Raw genomic sequence first — 11,225 nt, forward strand, 5'->3', positions numbered from 1 at the left:
ATCTGTACGTAGAACAATAAATTTTTATTTAAATAATCTATCCTAACATCGCACTAGATAGATTTTTTTTTTTTGTAAGATTTACTAAAAATAATTATCTTACAAAATGAGAGACAGGAATATTGGAAAAAATCAAAAAATAAAATGACACTACATGTCATTACTTTTATTACTAAACAGACTGTATCTGTTTACTTTTATTGCTAAACAGAGATCTTAAATGAAGTCTTCTCCCCAAAGACTTCGTGCTACGAGCACTGGCTTTACTTGGTTACAAAATAGAAATAATCTAAATAAAAAAGTGAAAATATAATTTATAATATTTGGAATGCATGACACACTTCAGTGGCTTGGGATAGTTCCTGATGTGGCAGCTATGCTCCATACTTTGGTCGGTTGTATAAAACTAGCTATAAATATTTTTTGTGCGTATTTGTGACTAGATAGATACTAAATTCCGTTTCTGCAATTCAAGTGATTTGAATATGAAGCACTACTACATTTTCATCGTTATCGCATGCCGGGTGAAATGATTGATCACTCCGGTTTTTATCATTTAACTTGGCAAGCAGGAGACTGTTTAAAATTAGTAATTTTTTTTTGCAGTTTGATTCTGCGTCTGTGCTTGGTTGCCTAAACAATTGATTCTTACTGCTCGACAGCCGTGGCAGGAAACCGATTTGCCGTGAAATCTCGCCTTCGCATTGTATTCAGTGCAAATCGGACAAGTGCAATGCGAGCGCTTTGGCGGGTTAAACAAGCGCCATAATTATTCCTTATGAACATTAGCTGGCTGCTGCTTAGGAGGTCGTTCTCTGAGGCTGTCCTTTTTATCACATCAATGGTACAAACCCTTGATTTTCTTCCCAGTGGAGGGATTAAATAATTGACATAGCTGTCAGCTGGCTGAGCTCATTGCCGGGTATGGGATTTCTTTGGTCAGAATTTTTCTTAGGACTCTGTTCCTGTAACTTTTTCAGGCCCTTTCTGGTGCAAACATCTCTGCTCTGGCTTTTTTTTCCTAGCAGTAAAAATCAGAAGGCTGTGGCAATTATTATTTTTTTTTTTTTTTGACACTACTCAGGAAGAGAATTATGGATTTAAGGGAGCGGCTTCCCTAGCCTTGTGCCTGCTGCTCTCGCGCTGCAGCCTGGGCAGCGGCAGGGAACCTGAGCCGCCGCCGCACGCCGCAGACCGGCATCTTCGCTCGAGCGAGACGCCAGCCTGCGGAAAGGAGGCGGCTGAAGCTCGGACACGCGTCTGTCCCTTCTGCAGCCCTTCCTACGGGGCAGCGCGAGACTGAAGGAGAGACGGTAAGAGCGGCGTGAAACGGGGCCCGCCGCCAGCCTGCCCTGACCAAATTTCTAAATCGCGGGTGTCTCGCGAAAGAGCTCAACTGGTTCTGACAACTCTTGCTGATGAAGAGCAGCTGCCGGAGCTCAGATTTAATTTAACCGCAACGCGTTCGTTGGAATTTTTCGTCCCTGCACGTTTCGTGCTGTTCGCAATGATTTCTTTAGGAGAGCGAACGCTTGCAATCAGCACGTTGAATAAATCGCCCCTTTTCTTCTTCCTGTGCTCCTGTGGCAGACATTTCCTGGTGAACGGTGGGTTAAATGAATTCAGTATATAAAATATCATTTATTAGCGATTAGGTGCATAAAAAAAAACTTCATCAAACCTTTGTGTTTTAAAGCTCATTTCTTTGGACAAACATAGTAGTAGTAGTAGTAGTTATAAGCACAGTTCTGAACTGTGTATTAACGTGTCATGTCCTTCAAGATTTTGAAGCTGATAAACTGCATTCTTCTTGCCTTCCTTCTTGTTCATGCATCGTAAGGATGTATGAAGTGGTTTTGCTTTTTCAATCTCCCTCAGTTTCTTAGCTTGAAGCGAACTAGTCTTTTTAAACGGATACTGATATTCTTTTGGCTCTTTCAGAAGAAGTTGCAGCTGGGTGCTAGGTGCGTAACCAGGGATTTCAGTGATTTCTCGCAAAAGTGTGCTGTTTGAAATTTTGAATTTAACTGATAGACTGTAATAGATGACAGTGTATTTAGTCATTGACGTAGGCCACTAGCATTTCAAATACCGATTTTAAACACTTACTTGGCTCAATGAAATAAAAAGTTGACTTACCATTTTAAGCTATGTTTCCCCATATGCTATAATCGATTCTGCAATGAGAAGGGGCGACATGAAAGTTATTCTGGAGTTTATTTTATTCTGAGATAAGTAAGCAGTGCCCGCAGAGCTGCATGAGCACAACTCCCCTTTCTGAGGAAATTGTAGCATGTACAGATTTAAAACCCTGTTTTTAAGGCTCAGTCATCCTTCTCCTTCGTTTTCTCTGAGCCCTTGGCAACTCTTGAACCTGTTGCCCACTTCCAACCCTTGTTTGATGAAAGTGAGATGAAAATATTGAAGGTACAAAGTTCCTACAAGCTGCATGGAAACCCTTGCTGGCTAGAGGCAGGAACCAACTTTGCACTCCAAGGGAAGGAAGGGCTGCAGAGTGAGATAACTCCTACTAGGCATCCAAGTGAGAGCCACAAGAAGGCAGGGTTTATAAATTCTGCTACTCACAGATCCACTTAATGTAGAAGAGAGGCATCATGATGGTATAATTTAATTACCTGCATAATCTAAACCACTGAAGTTATAGGGTGAATTTCTCTGTCCTAGATAAAAATTTATAATAAAATATTCTCAGTAAGACATCTCAGAATTTTTTTATTTTAATACAATTCCTCCAATTTAGGTCATTGTTTCAGGCTAACATGGCATTTAAACTTAGATCTTAACTTTCAAAATGATTTGCAATATATAATAAAACGACCATAAGGTGTCACTATAACCCAAGCAACTGGGCTACCACACTATATTTTTAAATAAATTTCAGACATTACAGAAATGTTCTTACCCAGCTACAAGGTCTTCTTATAACGCTTCATGAAAGTGAAAAAGGCCCTATTTTTAAATATCCTAGTGTACTTTCAAATGCACAGAAATCATCATAACACATCAGCTTTTTTCTTTATCTCTGGCAAGTGTATAGTCACCCCCGCTTAGCTTTTAGACCTAATGATTTTTGGGAAAGCAATGAAGAGAGTAGCTTATATTTAGGAAGTTCATGCTTGATCTATTTACCTATATGAAATTAAAATATTTAAATAAAGTGTTTTCTAACATTAAAATGTCTGTAGAAATGAGTGCAAGTTATCTGCCTTTTGAAATGATATAGAAGATCTGTCCTTGTTTTTGAATAGATGTACTTCACATAGTAGCTGCCACACAGAAGTGCTTTAAAAAGCCTTCCCACCTACTGCCTAAGGTGTAAGAAATTACCATTGCATTAGTAATTTCCAGCATGGAAAACTATAAATAGGATTTCCTATTTCCATTATTGGTTTATTTCTTGTTAGTACCCCAAGATTCTCTATTTTTATTTCTTGGCCATATCAAATTTATTTGATATTGACTACTTGGCAGGAAGCAGAAGCAAGGTGAACTTTTTAATCCTTTGAAATTAATGCCATTTTTGCCATGGACATCAGGGAAAATTTTCATCTGAAATGCTGATTAGGGCTGACTCAACACAGAGCGTTTTGACACAGCAGGAAAGGACTCGATTCTCCTCTTGATTACTTTAAACTAGGTAGGAGGGGGGAGGGGGGTGTCATACAGATAGGGAAAACAAAACACAACTCGGGTTAGGGGGCCTCCAATGGGTGCATGCAGCTGGGGATGTGCGTTCGGGACACGGCTATGGGCGACCCCATACACCCTTCCCGGGAAACCTGCAGGCATGACCACCTCTTTGAAATGCCTGTACACCAATGCACACAGCATGGGGAACAAACAGGAGGAGCTGGAGATCTGTGTGCGGTCGCAGGGCCGTGATCGCATTGCAGTCACGGAGACATGGTGGGATAGCTCACATGACAGCGATGCTGCCATGGATGGCTATGTGCTTTTTAGGAAAGACAGGCCAGGAGGGCCAGGTGGTGGAGTTGCTCTTTATGTGAGAGAGCAACTGGACTGCATCGAGCTCTGCCTAGGGGTGGAGGAGGCAGTTGAGAGCTTATGGGTAAAGATAAAACGGCAGGCCGGCATGGGGGACACTGTTATGGGTGTCTAGTACAGGCCACCTGACCAGGAAGAGAAAGTTGATGAGGCCTTCTGTAGACAGCTGGAGGTAGCCTCATGATCACAGGCCCTGGTTCTCATGGGGGACTTCAACCACCCTGACATCTCCTGGAGGGACTACACAGCAAGGCACAAGCAGTCCAGGAGGCTCCTGCAATGCATTGATGATAACTTCTTGTCACAGACGGTGGAGGAGCCTACAAGGAAGGGTGTCCTGCTGGACCTTGTCCTTACCAACAGAGAGGGACTGGTTGGAGATGTGAAGGTTGGGGTAACCTTGGCTGCAGTGACCACGAGATGGTGGAGTTCAGGATCTGGCAGGAAAGAAGTAAGGCAACAAGCAGGATTGCAACCCTGGACTTCAGGAGAGCGGACTTCAGGCTCTTCAGAGACCTACTTGGTGGAGTCTCATGGGGTTAAGGCCGTAGAAGGAAGGGGGGGTCCAGGAGAGCTGGCTAGTATTCAAACATCACTTCCTCCAAGCTCAAGAGCAGTGCATCCCTATGAGCAAGAAGTGCAGCAAAAGGGGCAGGAGACCTGAATGGGTGAGCAAGGAGCTCCTGGCCAAACTCAGACAGAAGAAGAAAGTACACAGAATGTGGAAGAGGGGACAGGCTACCTGGGAGGATTATAGGAATGCAGTCAGAGCATGTAGAGATGCTGCGAGGAAGGCTAAGGCCCGTCTGGAACTGAGTCTAGCAAGGGATGTCAAGGAAAACAGGAAGGGCTTCTTCAAATCCATCGGCAGCAAGAGGAGGATAAGGGAAAATGTGGGCCCACTACTGAACGGGGCGGGGGCCCTGGTGACAAGGGATACAGAGAAGGCAGAATTACTGAATGCCTTCTTTGCTTCAGTCTTCACTGCTAAGGGCAGCCCTCAGGAATCCCAGAACCTGGACGTGAGGGAGAAAGTCCAGAGAAGGGAAGACTTTGGTTGAGGAGGATAAGATTCGAGACCTTCTGGGCAGGCTAGACATCCACAAATCCATGGGCCCTGATGCAATGCACCCATGGGTACTGAGGGAGCTGGTGGATGTTATTGCCAAGCCGCTCTCCATCATCTTTGAAAGGTCCTGGAGAACTGGAGAGGTGCCTGAGGACTGGAAGAAAGACAATGTCACTCCAGTCTTCAAGAAGGGCAAGAAGGAGGACCCAGGCAACAATAAGCTGGTCAGCCTCACCTCCATCCCTTGAAAGGTGATGGAACAGTTCATTCTGGATGTCATCTCCAGACATATGGAGGAAAAGAAGGTGATCAGGAGTAGCCAGTATGCATTCACCAAGGGGAAATCCTGCTTAATCAATCTGATAACCTTCTCTGATGGCATGACTGGCTGGGTAGATGAGGGCAGAGCAGTGGACGTCGTGTACCTTGACTTCAGCAAGGCTTTTGACACTGTCTCCCATAACATCCTCCTGGAGAAGCTCAGGAAGTGTGCATTAGATGAGTGGCTGGTGAGGTGGGTTGAAAACAGGCTGAAAGGCAGAGCTCAGAGGGTCGTCATCAGTGGCACGGAGTCTAGTTGGAGGCCTGTGGCTAGTGGTATCCCCCAGGGCTCAGTACTAGGTCCCATCCTGTTCAACTTCTTCATCAATGACCTGGATGAGGGGACAGGTCGCCTCACCAAATTTGCTGATAATACCAAGCTGGGAGGAATAGCTGATACACCAGATGGACCTGCTGCCCTTCAGAGAGATCTGGACAGGCTGGAGAGCTAGGCGGAGAAGAACCTCCTGAGGTTCAACAAGGGCAAGTGCAGAGTCCTTCACCTAGGGAGAAATAACCCTAGGCACCAGTACAGGCTGGGGGCTGACCTGCTGGAGAGCAGCTCTGCAGAGAAGGACCTGGGAGTGCTGGAGGATGGCAGATTGACCATGAGCCAGCAATGTGCCCTTGTGGCCAAGAAGGCCAATGGTCTCCTGGGGTGCATTGGGAAGAGTGTTGCCAGCAGGTCGAGGGAGGTGATCCTGCCCCTCTCCTCAGCCCTGGTGAGGCCACATCTCGAGTACTGCGTCCAGTTCTGGGCTCCCCAGTACAAGAGTGACATGAAGCTACTGGAGAGAGTCCAGCATAGGGCTACAAAGACGATCAGAGGGCTGGAGCACCTGCCCCATGAGGAACGGCTGTGAGAGCTGGGCCTCTTCAGCCTGGGGAAGAGAAGACTGAGGGGGGATCTTATCAATGTGTACAAGTACCTGAAGGGAGGGTGTCAAGGGGACGGGGACAAACTCTTTTCAGTTGTCCCGTGTGACAGGACAAGAGGCAATGCGCAGAAACTGAAACACAGTAAGTTCCGCCTGAACATGAGGGGGAATTTCTTCCCTGTGAGAGTGACAGAGCACTCGCATAGGTTGCCCAGAGAGGTTGTGGAGTCTCCTTCTCTGGAGATATTCAAGGCCTGCCTGGATGCAACCTGTCTACCATGCTCTAAGTGACCCTGATGAGCAGAGAGGTTGGACTAGATGATCTCCGTAGGTGCCTTCCAACCTTACTGATTCTATGATTCTATGGCAAAATAGAAATTAGAATCCTAAAGTCTTTAAATCCATCTTTATATACAGCACAAAAGCGCAGACATTGTAAAGCCACAGATTTCAAAACCTAAAGGACCATTTTGATCGTAATCCAGACTCTTGCCTAGCACGGCATCCCAGGTCTCCCCCTGGCTGAATTCATGCAGTACGAGTCTTTGGTGTGATACAACTTCTGGGGATGCCAACAGAAACAGGGTGTCTCGTACGCGAGGCACTGTGCAAAGGCATGGGTAGGAGTGGGAAAATCCCAAAGAATTTAAGCTCTAACAGAAAAATATACTTGTCATTTAAGTGGACCTCTGCACGTGTGAAGTGCTGGAAGAAAATCCATTGAGAAGGTAATACTGTATCAGTGGAAACTCACCTAGGGAACCTGATCTTGACCTCTGAATCCTAAACTCGTACCCTGACGCACGCTGATAACGTTGTGTTTGCCGGGACCGCGCGGCTGACACAGGCTCCGACAAGCAGGCACTGCGGTGAAGTTAGCGATCTGAAAAACATCGTCCCTTAGCTTAGCCTTCAGACGCTCAACGGCTGGTACTTGGTTACGCGCAGAGTTTTCAGCCATGCTTATGTTTTCGCACCGCCATTTCTACAACAGAACAAGTTTGTGTTCTTTTCTGTGCATGACCTTTTTCCCCTTGTTTATTTACTGTATCTGGGCTTGTTATTTCTCTTGGAACCGGATGAAAGCGAGTCTCATACGAAACTCACAGCTGACAATTTTTCTTTGGAAATCACTGGTTTCAGGGGAAAAACACGGCTGTTTAATTTTGCTTCAAGTGCCCTGCACCTGAGGAAGTAACACTATTAGTAAGAATTATATAAGTGTATCTGTGCCCTCATCTCCCAGAGGAGAGCCATGTTACAACCCTTGTCTCCCGCTGTGGGTTTCTGGCTTATTTAGCGCTCTGTCTCCTGGGGTGCATTGAGCAGCTCAGCTTTGAATGACCTGAGCGCTCCACAAAATTTCAGAAAGTAAGAGGGCAAAATAAATCCATTTAGAGAAGAATTTTTGTGATTTCTGAGCAAATCTGGTGATTTCTTGGGGCCTAGAGCGTGACTCTAGCTTTGTGTCCTACAGACACAAGCAGTCCGAGGTCCTCCTGTCCCCTAAGAGACCTGAGATCATCTTGCCCCCTGAGCACTTTTGAACTGTTTAGCTCAATTCAGGCCTTTTAACTGGAGTAGAATTTTCCAGGACACTCCGTTGCTAAGTTTTATGAAAATAAGCAGCAGGGTAATACACGCTTGACAAGATGCCACCATATCTACGTAAGAGACAAGTTTTGCAAAGCTCTTGTCCATAGGAAAAGCTTTGTCAAAGTCGCACTGCTTTAGACATCAAAGTCTATTGACCCTATTGCCTGCATCTACAGGCAGATGAAACCAGCATTCATTACTTTTGTTTTTCACAAACTTCTTGGTTTACGATGTCATTTTCTGGCTAGGAATGCAAATTTTAGGAGTCCCATTTTCTGTTTTGCAACAACTTGAAGTTCTGAAACCTGCTGAGGAAAAAATTAATCCCATTTGGAGCAAAAAGTAGATTTAAATTTGAATTTAGAATTTTAAAATTTCCAAAGAAACTTAATTTTGAAATATTGAAATGTTTCATTATCATATAATTTTAAGAAATCTTAAGTTGGAGAGACAGTGCACCCAGGATTTTCTAGGCTTCGAGCCCTTGGTAAGACCTGAAAGACTAACTAACTTGGGAAGTCAAGAGTCTCATAAGGAGTAACTAACTTTACTGACGAATTCCTCCGAAAGAGTGACAAGAGAGCCCCAACAAAGAGCTCACTAGTACTAGGGATATTATCACATTGCCTAGAACTGGAACAAAACTGGTTAAAAGTCAACCACGCTATATTGCTCCGAGCATGACTGCTATACTCCCGTATAACCCGCTGCACTAGCACTTAGCTGAGCTTCCACTGGAGGACTCCAGCAGCCTCCGCTTAGTGCTCGGATTGAGCACACAGTGTGAGGAAAAGCGGTTTTATTTTCATTTGGCAGAGACCCTGGAAGGTTAAACTGACTTTCCAGGGTCCTAGTGCCAGAGCACGAACGACTGTGATGGTTAAATATTTATAAAGAGCTCAAACTTTTCTGTTTGACAAACATCAGAAGAAGCGGCTGCCTGCGGGGTTGCATCGGGATGCACAGTTAACGGGAGCACGCTGCTTAAACGACACCTGCGTGTGAACTGGGTAAGAAATCCAGTCTGTACTGAAATCAGTGACAAAATTTTCTCTTTGAACGTGGCAAAGATTTCACCCCAACCATTATTTTGAGGAGTCAATGGCAGGAGAAGTATAAAAATAATGTTTCTAGGCATTTCAATAAAAAAACACCTTAGCAAGGTAGGGAGGCTGTAGGTGTACATTTACATGCATATAAACCTGTAAAATAATTTTTATAGCTGAGTTATGTTTATTGCTATGTGACATTTTTACATTGCTGTGACATTTTTACGCCCATGATTCCTAAGGGGTTGCTGCAGTCCTGAAATTAGCCATATGTGCAGAAATTAGTTATAAAAAGAATTTTTGGCATTAAAACTGTATCCAAGGCCAGTTAAAAAACTGTATTTATATTATCCCTTTTCTATAGATTTATAAATTCCTTTTCTTTGCTGAAACTCAGAAGAGGCATGCAAAGGAAAAAGGAAAGATACTCAGTAGCCTGAAGAAGTCTGAGGTTTACTTAAACACCAACAGGTGATAAATACACGAAGTACCCAAAACTACATAGAAGTTCCGGCATGTTGCAGTAAATTCAGACATCACAGCTATTCTCACGTTTTGTGCTATATGTCTTCAGTGTGCAGTCATCCTCAGAACAGCACAGCTCCTGTATGGGCACTTGATGAACTTCCAAGTTTTCTTACAACTCATTTTGTCCTAGGGCACCCAAGGTAATGATAGTACGTGAGAACAGAGCACTGTCCGCCTGCATACTGTTTTTATGTCTATATTGGATCAAAATATAGTTTTATTACAGTTTGAATACAGCATTACTAGAGGCCTTTGAATAAATGCATCTGGTTTCAGCTATAGCTACAGGCTGAATGAGCCAGGACTAGTTTTAATTTTGCAAAATACTTTTTTGGAAGTGCTGGCCTAAATCATCTTGTGTCCCGGACTTAGAGATTCCAGCTTGCAATAAGCAAAAAGTTCACACTTTACAGTGTGTTTTAAGAAAGCAGGAGACATAGGAAGGAGAATTAGTGTGGAAAAAATTAATTTCTGCAGAAGAAAATTAAGGAATAGAGCTAAAATACGAAGAAAAAAAAGGGGGGGGGGGGAAGAAAAGAAGTAAGGATAACGATAGCGGGGCCAGTAGGGCTGTCCTGTTAGGTCTTGTTAAGGAAGACAAGAGGTTTCCTTAGCTGATGCTCTAAAATACGTAGTGGGATTAATCACACAGGGGTTACCATCATCTCACCCAGTAATTCCTTGTAGGGAATTCTGCGGCTGGGGAATTCTGTGAACCTGAGCGAGAAGAGGGAAGAGAAGCAGTGCTGCCCTTGCCTTTTCTGCAGCCTCCCCACAGAAAAGGGGGGGGGTCCGTAATGCCTTTCTACGAGCCTTGGGGAAAGGTCCAGTGAATCTGAAGCAGGGCCACAGCACACCAGAAGTGCAGGTGGTGGTGGGGGGGGGGGGTTGCCAAGAGTGGAAAAGGACTGGGAGAGGGGAAACATGCTGCGAGAAGTGGGCAGTTCTGCTATTGAAGAGGTGGGAAATAATCGCTCCTGGGAGCACCTCCAGGCCACGAGGGCAACTGCACCCTCCCAGGCGTTGTTTAAGATGTGTGAGAGGGCTGCTCCAAGGGTGCCCAACTGCAGGAAGGAGGGGCGTAGACTTTCCCATTAAACGCAATGTAAAGAAGATGGAAAAAGCACTAACTTTGGAGTATTCTTTTGTCCTTTCTTGTGTCCTTTCTGCGCTGCCCTGAAGCAGGACCCAGAAATCCAGATAAATTGAAGGCAGATTGAAAGCTTCTGTTCACCCAGCTGCTGGGACATGGGGATTGTGAACACCGCCTTCCCCTCTAAGCCTCCCTGGCTTTCAAGATGAATTCCTCCTCGTGGTGGAATATGCACCATTTCCCATTTGGAGCTGGTTCCCATAGGGCTTCAGCTGTTCAGCTGCTAGAAGAGCATTCAGAAAACTATCCAAAATGTTGGCAAACATGCTTTTGCTTAAACTCTAGGACAAGCGTGCTTGTGAGTTGGGCCACTGCTGCTTTCCACAGTGGTGACCTCGCTGCTTTGTCTGTCCGTGTGTCCTGGTGGGCCAGAGCCATGGGGCCGTAGCAGGAAATCAGGAGGGCTTTCCTCCTCCTGCTCAGCTGCAGACACAACAGGATTCGCTTCCCGGCTCAGCAGTGTGGAGGGGATGCAGCTGGCTGAGCGCCAGCTGGGCAGCTCCCAGGGGAGCAAGGCCTGCTGCCCTACGCCCTCCGTTCAGACACCTAAACTAGGAGCCTACAGGTGCCCTAGGGAAACTGGGCGGCGGGGGGGAAGACGAAGA

The sequence above is a fragment of the Rhea pennata genome, chromosome 1 (genome assembly GCF_028389875.1).
Source record: "Rhea pennata isolate bPtePen1 chromosome 1, bPtePen1.pri, whole genome shotgun sequence".
Taxonomy (NCBI): Eukaryota; Metazoa; Chordata; class Aves; order Rheiformes; family Rheidae; genus Rhea; species Rhea pennata.